This window comes from Citrus clementina, unplaced genomic scaffold (assembly GCF_000493195.1).
Source record: "Citrus clementina cultivar Clemenules unplaced genomic scaffold, Citrus_clementina_v1.0 scaffold_2, whole genome shotgun sequence".
Lineage (NCBI taxonomy): Eukaryota > Viridiplantae > Streptophyta > Magnoliopsida > Sapindales > Rutaceae > Citrus > Citrus x clementina.
The window spans coordinates 15,153,331-15,165,252 of NW_006262688.1; the positions used below are offsets into that span (position 1 = coordinate 15,153,331).

The window sequence follows — 11,922 nt, forward strand, 5'->3', positions numbered from 1 at the left end:
GCATTTGCAACTACAGCATCTAAAATGTTCAACATTGCTTCTTCTTCATCTTTTGTCCATGCTCGTCTTGAGCCTATCTTATTTCTAGTAGTATGGCTTGGTCCTCCACTGTCCATTCCTACAAAATAAATATATAACAATTTTTTAAACAAGTAACTAAAATATAACACCAAGTCAATTCACATATATATAATAACAAAAGTATAGTCTCAGGTGCTTTCCTAATCATATCTATATACTAACAAAAGATGTTTTCCTAATGATATTTGTATACTAACAAAAGTACAATATCAGATGCTTTCCTAATGACATCTACATACTAACAAAAGTATAGGCTCAGATGATTTCTTAATGTCATCTGTATACTAACAAAAGGACTTGCTTGGATACTTTCCTAGTGATATCTATATACTAACAAAAGTACATGCTCAGATGCTTTCTTAATGACAACTAGATATTAGATGAGTCATAATTTCCTAGCCAATTATTATACATAGTAGTAGCTAGATCATTCCTCGAGCTCGTCCACTTCTACTTCATTATTAGATAAGTCAACTAATTCATGCTCTATTGGATCCACAAACATTTCTCTCCTAATCAAATTATGCAATAAAAAACATGCAGTAATAATGTGACATTGAGTTTTAATTGGATAAAATGGACTTTGAAGAATGGCCCATCGCATTTTGAGCAATCCAAAACACCGTTCAATTACGTTTCTTATTGATAAATGTTTCATACCGAGCTCGAATTCTTTTTTATTGCGAGGAGCACACTCATCTCTCCATTCCGATAAGTGATATCTTGTTTCCCTATATGGTGTAAAGAATCCTTCGGCATTTGTATATCCGGCATCCACAAGATAGTAATAACCTATTTATTTCACATAAGCATTAATATAATTTTGTTTTTGAATATGTAATTTGATTAAATTAATTTTTTGGAATGACTAATACTTGTAGGAACTTTTGAACCAGTCGATTTATTTAATGCATCATGAAGTACTCTTGAGTCAGAGGCAAATCCTTCCCATCCGGGCATCATGAAGATGAATTTCATATCTCGTGAACATACCCCTAAAACATTTGTAGCAATCTCACCCTTTCTTGCTCGATATCTTGGCTTATCATTTTCTAGCACATGGACTCTAATATAAGTTCCATCCAATGCCCCCAAGCAATTCTACATGTATAAAACAAACGAAAATTTAATTAGGATTAAATTATCAGTCGCTATAATAAAATATAAGTAATTGAAAATGTACCTTAAACCACTTCCACCTCTCATCAGTGCAATTCTCTAGTACGGGGTCTAACACCCTTAGTAAAACATCATGTAGCTGTAATACTCCGTTTAACACTGAATTGAAGTATCTATTAACAATCTCACCAGATCTAAAAAACCTACTTCCAATTGTGCGATTTTTAACATGATGAGACAAAGTGTGTAGGAACATGCAAACTTGCTCTTCACCAACCAATGAACCACTAGCCTTTAGTCCCCTCGATTGAAGTAGCTCACATAGTAGGCCAAATGTCCTTCTATCCATTCTTAGTTGATTTACGTATGTCACTCTTGCCTATAATACTATCTAAGTATTGTAGTCGAGTCGCATGGAATTAGAATGTACGACTATGAATCATTTTTCTTTCGTTATGCCTTCGAATCAATATCATTAACAAAAAATACATCACAATCAACATGAACCTCAACTTCATTTGCCATATGATGAAAGAAAATTTTCTTCCCATGTCCATGTCTAACACAACCAGTAAAATGGGGGGAAAAATTAGCTAGTAGACAATTTGATAAATTTCCATAAAGTTAGATTTCCATATAAGGGCTATATATTTCAACACTTGAGATAAATAGAATCATAAAGAAGAGAATAGAGGCATATTTTATATGTATGTATAAAGGGTAGAAGGAATAGAACATTTGATCAATTCTCATTTGACTTGATTAACCACAAATTCATGCCTATCACACATATAACAGAGCATACAAGAAATATATTGAAATTCAAGGAATACTATTTCATAAGCTATTTCTTGCTGAAGAAATACTAAATGGTAAGAAATTGAACTCACTGGAAGCAAGTAGCAGCCATTGGAAGGAAATTCTAGTTTATCTATTTGTTTTGGAACCTAAATAAAAATAACCCATTGAAATGAATAAAAAAGATGTCAATTTTAATGAATAATTAACTCTAGAAAAAAATTCATATAAGGTATGCAACATTTGCTAGCTAGAATAACTATAAATGTGTGTGTAAATAGCAACTAATGAGTACTTATAAAAATTCATATGAGTACTTAAACTCAAACTCATTACTCATAAACTATTTTTTTCCTTTTAATTTATGAATGGACAACAAAACTTGAGAACTTTTTTATCCCCACATAGCATGAATTTGTCCAAAAAAAAAGATTATCCATTGCACCAGTATTACTCTACAAGTGGTCATATATTATATAAAAGAAGATAATGTTCAACAATAATGGTATTTTTGAATTTTTGGTTTGGTCTTTAATTATTTGTTTAGAAAGCTATTGTCTTTTGAATTTTATCTTTTGACAAAAATGTGAAGCACAATTAGTTAGCAATGTAAATTCTTACTAACATAAATAATAATAATAATAATAATAATAATAATAATAATAATAATAATAATAATAATAATAATAATAATAATAATAATAGTATAAGTTAATTATCCAACGTTGCCGACAAGATTATAAAAGCTTTAGCTTTCCTATGTGCTTTAGGCCTCTAATCTTCATGGTAAAAGATGAACTACCAGTATAATAGATATGTCATTCTTATAATAATGCTTAGACCCCACGTTTGGCTACCTATTACTGTTAGCCTATATGGCTATAGATATTGATTTTGATAATAACAAACCACATGTGTTGATTAAACAAAGATTTATGAATTGTGCTTTTATAATAAGAAAATGATGTTATGGAATTAAAGTGTTTTGGACTAAAATGAAAATATTTTAAAACTTTTGATATTGTTTTAAAATTTCAGATTTAGACCTATTTGAAAATATTTAAATATTTTGGGTCATTCTATAATTTCACATAGTTTGGGTGAAATCATAATTTCAAAAAGTTTTGGGATTGACAAAGCATTATTTAGAAATTCTGAAATTGGACCTATTTGAAAGCTTTCATAATGATTTGGGCCATAATATAGTTTTATAAAGTTTTGGGGTCAAACTATAATTTTAAAAAATATTTTACTATAGCAGTTAATGTAGCAAGCGGCTAACCGGATATGATAAGCGGATTTTGCAAGCGGCTAACTGGAGCATAAACGACTATCCGGATTTCGCAAGTGGCTATCCGGATTTCAAAAGCGGCTAACTGGATATGAAAAGTGGCATGCCGAATATTCTAAAATTTAAATTTTTACCTTAATGGTAATATAAAAACGGCTAACTGGATTCCATAAATGGTAAGCCAATTATGACCAAAATGTGCATAACGACTAGTTTTTGAGCTCAAACTATATAAAATCAAATCCAATTCATTTTCAAGCTCTCTAGCAAGCAAAAACAAAAGGCACACGAGATATCTTGAGCTCTCAATTCGTAAATCATAAAACATTGAATCATCTCTTGTTCTTCATTTTGAATATCTACTCTTTGAGTGAGTTTTGTTGTAACTTTTATTTCTTCATCTTAATTGTAAGTGTTTGAGTGTGTGAGACACTTGAGTGAAGATATTGGGAGATAATCTCTTTGTTGTAAAGGTTCATTGACACCTTGAAGTCAATTGTAAATGTTTGAAGCCTTGGAAAGGCTCGGATAGTGAAATCCTCAAGCTTGGATCGCTTAGAGGCGTGGACGTAGGCGGGGATTGCCGAACCACGTAAAAATTCGTGTTGTTTCTCTTCTCCCTTACTCATTTGTTATTGTGCTTTTATTGAACTTATTGCTTTCGAATTTATTAAGGCGTTAGATTGGATTGTTTTGTGGCTTTGTTAGAATAATTTTTAAAATACCAATTCACCCCCCTCTTGGGTTGCACACTTATATTTTATTTTGGTATCAGAGTAAGGTGCTATTATTTAGACTTAACCGTCTAGAGCTAAAGATCAATGGCAACTCAAAATAATTCTACATTTAGGGAAGGACAGTCCACCACTAGACAACCATATTTTGATGGAAACGATTACCCTTATTGGAAAGATAAGATGTGAATTTACTTGCAAGCTTTAGATTACGAAATTTGGGAAATCGTTAATGATGGTCCTTTTATACCTTTGACTAAAAATAAAGTTGGGGAAGATATTTCAAAACCTTCACGGGAATGGAATGAATTCGAAAAGAGAAAAGCTTCTCTAAATTCCAGGCTATGAATGCCTTGTTTTGTGCACTAGATAAGAAAGAGTTTCATAGAGTGTCTAGTTGCGAAAGTGCTAATGAAATTTGGCACAAACTTGAAGTTGTTTATGAAGTCACTAATCAAGTGAAAGAATCTAAAATAAGTAGGTACACTCGACAATATGAATTGTTCCAAATGGAACAAAATGAGAGTGTGTACTCTATGTATACTAGATTTATGGACATAGTGAACACTCTAGGAGCCCTAGGAAAGACTTTTCAGATAGCGAGAAAGTTAAGAAAATCATTAGGTCGCTACCTAAGGAATGGAGACCAAACAGGACTGCCATTGAGGAAGCCAAAGATTTAAATGTATTACCCATTAATGATTTAATTGGTTCTCTTATTTCATATGAAGAAGATTTGACAGCAGAAAAATGACATGAGGAAAAGAAGAAGAGCATTGCTCTCAAAGCCTCAAAATGTGATAATGATGAGGAAAGTGAGATGGATAATGAGGAGTTGGCTATGTTGGCCAGAAGATTCAGAAAATTCTACAAGAAAAATAACGAGCAGAGAAAGTTTAGAAGTCACAAAAACAAAAAGGAGAAGAAAAAGCCAATTACTTGCTATGAATGCAAGAAGCCCGGAAACATTCGACCAGAATGTCCTCTCTTCAACAAATTCAAGAAGAAAGCTATGGTGGCCATGTGGGATGATAGTGATGAGGAAACAAGCGATGATGAAGAGCAACAAGAGATGACTAATCTAGCTCTCATGGCCTTTGGGGAAGAATCATGTAATGAAATTGATGAGGTAAGTGTTCTTCCTACATATGATGAATTACATGATGTCTTTAAGGATTTGCATGATGAATTGATGAAGATTGGTAAAAAGAATATATGTCTTAAAAAGAAAATGATAGCGTTTAAAAATGAAAATGATAGCATTTAAAAATGAAAATGAATCATTTAGTGCAAAGATTACATGCCTAGAATTAGAGAATAAAACATTGCTTGATAGAGTTGCATTATTTGAGAATTCTAGCACTTCACATGAGCATTTAGAGTCACATGTGAATGATTTGAAAAATAAAAATGAAATGGTTAGAAAGAAGAGCAATGAACTAAATGAGATTGTGCTAAAATTCACAAATGGGCAAAAGATGTTGGATAACTTGCTAAACTCACAAAATGTGTATTTGACAAAGGAGGCATTGGTTATAAGCCAAATTTGAAACAAAAATATTATAAGAGTTATTTTGTGAAGAATACATCTATTGACAATCAAATTGTATGTCATTATTGTAATCAAGATGATCATATGAAAAATAGATGTCCATTGAAGAGAAATGCATATTATGGTATGAAATGTGTTTGAGTTCCGAAAGGAACCATTGCTAACTCTCAAGGACCCAAAAAGATTTGGGTACCTAAAACTTGAGATTTTCTCTACAGGGCTTGAAGAAGAAGAAGAAGAATAAGTGGTACTTGGACAACGGTTGTTCAAGACACATAACCGGGAATTATTCTTGGTTTTCAAGTTTTACCAAGATCGAAAATGGTGGGGATGTATCGTTTGGAGATAATTCAAAAGGAAAAATCATTGGCATTGGCAATGTCAGTAATGTATCCTCTACTCTCATTGAAAATGTATATTTGGTTGAAAACTTAAAACACAACTTACTTAACATTAGTCAACTATGTGATAAAGGATATAGAGTTATCTTTGATGAATCAAAATGTGTTATTGAGAATGCATGTGATGACAATGTTTTGTTTGTAGGAAATAGATGTGTTAATGTCTATATCATTAATATAGATTGTGCATCTACAAATGATAAATGTTTCTCTGCATTGCATGATGATGGTTGGTTGTGGCATAGAAGATTAGGTCATACAAGCATGGATTGGATTTCAAAAATCGTGAAAAATAATTTGGTTAAAGGTCTTCCAAAAATTAGTTTTCAAAACGATAGAATTTGTCAAGTTGGAAAACAAATCAAAACCTCTTTCAAAAACAAAAATCATATCTTTACTTCAAAACCACTTCAACTTCTTCACATAGATTTATTTGGTCCTTCTAAATATGCTAGTTTAAATGGCAAATATTATGCTTTTATAATTGTGGATGATTACTCTAGATTCACATGGGTATTATTCTTAACTAATAAGGATGATACCTTTGATGCTTTTAAAGTTTTGCAAAAAGGTTCAAAATGGAGTTGTAGAGAGAAATAATAGGTTAATTTAAGAAATGGCTAGGACCATGTTGAATGAAAATTCTTTGCCTAAGTATTTTTGGGCTGAAGTTGTTGATAACTCTAGGAAATGAGAGTTATTACATCAATTCTAAACTTGAATCAAGATCACTTAGAGAACAAATAAGGTGTTTTTATTACATTTTAGTTACATTTTGCATAAACATTCATTTTAATTGAGTCTTAATAAGTTTTGCTTGAATCAAAGTAATTTGTGCTAAAAACAAATGCATAATTATAGGTTCTCAGAAAGTCTTAATTCATGAGGGGATGTTGAGACAATAGATGAGCAAGAGGAGGAAAGAAGATGGTCACAAAAGAAGAAAAGCATAATCGGGAATAATGCAGTACTGTTGAGGATGTTAGAGCAACCTGTGCTATAGCAAGCTAGGAGCAATGCAGGAGAAAACTTAGACGCGGGTCAGTGCATGTTTTCTAATTTAACTCATGCACGCTCATGGATTTGTTTTTACCTTAATTTGCAATATAAAAGGGAGGCGTGCACCACATAGAAAGGCGGCAAGGGAATTATCATTATAATAATTATGAGGAACAAAGAAGAAGATCGGAATTGAAGGCAACATTGGAGAATCGATCAGAATTATTTGGAATTGTCTTTCACCGTGCTCACTTATATTTATCTTATGCCTTTAATTGTTTTGATGTATTATGAGATTAATATATTTATGTTTATTTTTCTCTTTCAGAATATGAACTAAATTTACTTGTAATTGAGTGACAAATAATCCAATGGGTTCTTGACTGTTCTTATATGTTGTTATAGTATTGCTGTAGCATTTTACTCTAGTAGTTCTTTTATGAATATAACTGTTATTTTGGTTGACCACCCATTTAATAGTTTCAGTTAAGATAGAGCAGTAAAAGGGCATGTCTTAGCGGATATTACTAGAGTACTACTTGATCTTAAGTTGAGTTTCCTAGATTAAGTTATCTTGAATCCCATAAGGGCAATACTTGACGTTAGGATTTGTGACACACTAGACATAGTGTTCACCTTGTAGGGTGGAGAGATTAAAGGTTATAATGCCATACCATAAGTATATTAGCAACTGGTCATTGTTAATAGATTTAAAGGTATGAGACTTCCAACATGCGATAGCTGCGGATGCAGATTTATTCTGCCCAGTGCTGTAGCACTTATTGTAATAACTGGTGCTAAATTGATAGACAACAGTCACCCCATTAGGAGAGTTTGATCATTCAACTACTATAATCTCAATTGAATCTTAGATACATTTAACTTAGTTTATTTCGTTACGGTGTTATTTTATTTAATTCTTTCACAACCCTCGATTACTTTACAATTGTTTGTTTCGGTCCTAAATTGAATTGCACTATTGTGATTGCTTTAACATTTTGATAACATCAATCCCTGTGGAGAAGGTCTTGAATACTTATCACTTTATTACTTATTGTGTATACTTGCACATTGGCATTGGTAGTAATTGCCTATACAAATCAACCAACAAGTTTTTGGCGCCCTTGCCAGGGATTGATTGTTTATTTTTGATGTGTGAAGTAAATCTTAATAGCGCCAAATTTGATTTGATTTATTCTATTTATTGGCAGATCGGTACATGCATGCGCAATGGCATATCTGTGGTGTTCCAATTTGATCCTGAGATTGAAAGGATTATCAGGAGATTGCGAAGAGAACAAAGGAATTCAGAAATTGCTTCAAACATGAATAATTTACAGGATGCAGGGAATTTGAATCTTCACGGGCCCTTACAACTAGTCAACATTCAGGAAGAGCAGAATGAACATGCTAACGGGAGACAGTCAGGCAATAACAATATTATTTACATGGCTGATGACAGAGACAGAGCTATAAGAGATTATGCTGTGCTAACTCCTCAAGTTGTACATCCTGGCATCATCAGACTTGAAGTAGACGCTGCAAATTTTGAGTTGAAACTAGTGATGTTTCAAATATTGCAAACAATTGGTCAATTCAATGGACTGCCAAATGAAGATCCTCATCTCCATATTAAATTGTTCTTGGAAGTAAGTGATGCTTTCAAGATTACTGGAGCAACACAAGATGCATTAAGGCTGAGGCTCTTTCCTTATTCTTTAAGAGATCGAGCAAGAGCATGGTTAAATTCGTTACCATCTGATTTCATCACTACATGGAATGAATTGGCTGATAAATTCCTGATGAAATATTTCCCATCTACAAAAAATGCAAAGTTGCGTAATGAGATTATTTCATTCCATCAACTTGAAGATGAGAGTTTGTACGAGGCTTGGGAAAGATTCAAAGAATTGCTTAGAAGATGTCCTCATCATGGTATTCCTTGTTGCATTCAATTGGAAACTTTTTACAATGGGTTGAATCCAAGTACAAGGTTAATGGTGGATGCTTCAGCAAATGGAGCTCTGTTATCCAAATCTTACACTGAAGCTTATGAAATTCTGGAAAGAATTGCCAATAATAATTACCAGTGCCCTTCAGCCAGACAACCAGCATCAAGAGGATCAGCAGGGGTACATAATATAGATGCAATTACAGCGTTGTCAGCACAAGTAACCTCATTGACTAACATGGTAAAGGCCTTGACATCTGCTCCAGCAACAGTAAAGCAAGTTGTTGAACTTTCTTGTGTATACTGTGGTGAAGAGCATGACTTTGATAATTGTCCTGGAAATCCAGCTTCAGTAAATTATGTGGGTAATTTCAATCGACAACCTCAAAACAACCTATATTCTAATACTTACAACCCTGGCTGGAAACAACATCCAAATTTCTCATGGAGCAGTCAGAATCAAAATGCTCCAGCAGTAAATGGGCAAAACAGAAACACACAACCACCTAGTTTTCATTAGCAAAGTCAAGGGCAAAAGCATAACAATCAAGATCCAATCACTTCACTGGAAGCATTGATTAAGGAATACATTGCAAAGAATGAAGCAATCGTGCAGAGTCAAACTGTATCCTTGAGAAACTTGGAAAACCAAATGGGACAACTAGCCACAACAATGAGCAGCAGAACTCAAGGAAGCTTACATAACAACACAGAAGACCACATGAGGGAAGGCAAAGAACACTGCAAAGTAATTAATTTAAGATCTGGAAAGAATGTAGATATCCTAGTTGATATAACAAAAAATGGGATGGAATTCAATTCAGCACAAAAATTACCTCAAAATGAGAGCATGTTACAACAACCACCCCATCAAGGCACTGGTTACATGGCCAAGCTACAGCAACTGCAGAGAAAGTTCAACCAGAACATGCTGAAAAAGAAGTTGCAACACCAGTAGTCACAACCTGCACCAAACCAAACAAACAGAGTTTGATATCTCCTGAAGCTACCCGGCAGTTTAGACATCCACCACCTTTTCCACAAAAGTTCCAGAAGCAAAAACAAGACAAGCAGTTCAGCAAATTTCTGGGAGTGCTGAAGCAACTGCACATAAATATACCTTTTGTGGAAGCTTTGGAGCAAATGCCAAATTATGTGAAATTTCTAAAAGATATCTTGACACGAAAAAGAAGGTTGAGAGAGTTTGAAACTGTTGCTTTAACACAGGAAAGTAGTCATATGCTCCAGAGTAAAATTCCCACAAAATTGAAAGATCCAGGGAGTTTTACAATACCCTGCTCCATAGGGACTAGGTATGCTGGCAGAGCTATTTGTGACTTGGGAGCTAGTATTAATTTGATGCCATTATCTGTATTTAAGCAGTTTGGAGTAGGAGAATGCAAACCAATAACAGTCACTCTGCAACTAGCTGACAGATCTCATGCATACCCTGAAGGAAAAATAGAGGATGTGCTGGTGAAGGTTGACAAATTCATCTTTTCAGTGGATTTCATTGTATTGGACTTTGAAGCTGCTAAAGAGGTACACATTATACTTGGAAGACCTTTTCTAACAACTGGAAAGACTCTGATAGATGTGCAGAAAGAAGAGCTTACCATGAGAGTGAATGATCAGCAAGTCACATTTAATGTACTAGAGGCTATGAGGAACCCTGATGAAGTAGAAGATTGTAATTTCCTAAGTGTAGTGGATTTTATTGTAGCAGACAGAGTGGCCAGATGCTGCAGTAATACACTTGACAAAGTCACTACCTTTGAGGATGTCGAAGAGGAAGATATTGCAGCAATTCAGACAGATTGGATGGACAAACAACAATCTGATAGGCACAACAGGTTTATTGAACACCTGAATCTTTCTGACAGGGAAGTAAAAGCAACTTTACCATCTATTGAATCACCTCCTAGTCTTGAATTAAAACTGTTACCTTCACATTTGAAGTATGCTTATCTTGGTCAAAATAACACATTGCCTGTAATCATTTCTTCTACTTTGGATGCAAGTCAAGAGCAGAGTCTAGTAGATTTGCTTGGAAAATATAGAAGAGCAATTGGATGGACCATGGCAGATATAAAAGGGATAAGCCCATCAATATACATGCATAAAATCTTGTTAGAAGATTGTTCCAGCATTTTAGTGGAGCACCAGAGAAGGTTGAACCCTATTATGAAAGAAGTAGTAAAGAATGAAATCATCAAATGGTTGGATGCTGGAATCATATACCCAATATCAGACAGTTCATGGGTAAGCCCAGTTCAATGTGTTCCAAAGAAAGGAGGGTAATAGTAATAACTAATGAGAAGAATGAACTTATTCCTCTAAGGACAGTGACTGGATGGAGAGTATGTATGGATTATAGGAAGCTCAACAAAGCCACAAAAAAAAAAAACAATTTCCCGCTTTCATTCATAGATCAAATGTTGGACAGACTTGCTGGAAAATAATACTATTGTTTCTTAGATGGGTATTCACAACCAGATTGCTATAGCTCCAGAAGATCAGGAGAAGACTACATTTACCTATCCTTATGGAACTTTTGCCTTCAGAAGAATGCCCTTTGGGTTATGCAATGCTCTATCAACTTTTCAGAGATGTATGATGTCTATATTTTCTGATATGGTAAAGCAAACTTTAGAAGTTTTCATGGATGACTTCTCAGTTTTTGGATAAGCATAAATGATTGTTTACACAACTTGGAAGAAGTTCTTAAAAGATGTGAGATGACCAACTTAGTACTCAATTGGGAAAAGTGCCATTTCATGGTGCAAGAAGGAATAGTGTTGGGACACAAAGTATCCAAGAATGGCATTGAGGGGGACAAAGTCAAGATAGAGGTAATAGATAAACTGTTACCTCCAACTTCAGTAAAGGGTATTAGGAGTTTTTTGGGTCATACTGGATTTTATAGGAGATTCATTAAGGATTTTTTCAAAGTAGCTAAACCATTATGCTCATTGCTGGAGCATGACAAACCTTTT

At 33.9% G+C, this 11,922-nt stretch overlaps 1 non-coding gene across 1 annotated transcript; it reads right to left on the reverse strand.

Moving 5' to 3' along the window:
• Positions 1 to 8,807: 8,807 nt before the first annotated feature.
• LOC112101396 lies at positions 8,808 to 8,914 on the reverse strand. The gene has a single exon (XR_002907522.1). It is a non-coding gene; the product is annotated as a small nucleolar RNA R71 (small nucleolar RNA).
• Between the last annotated feature and the right edge of the window lie 3,008 nt (positions 8,915 to 11,922).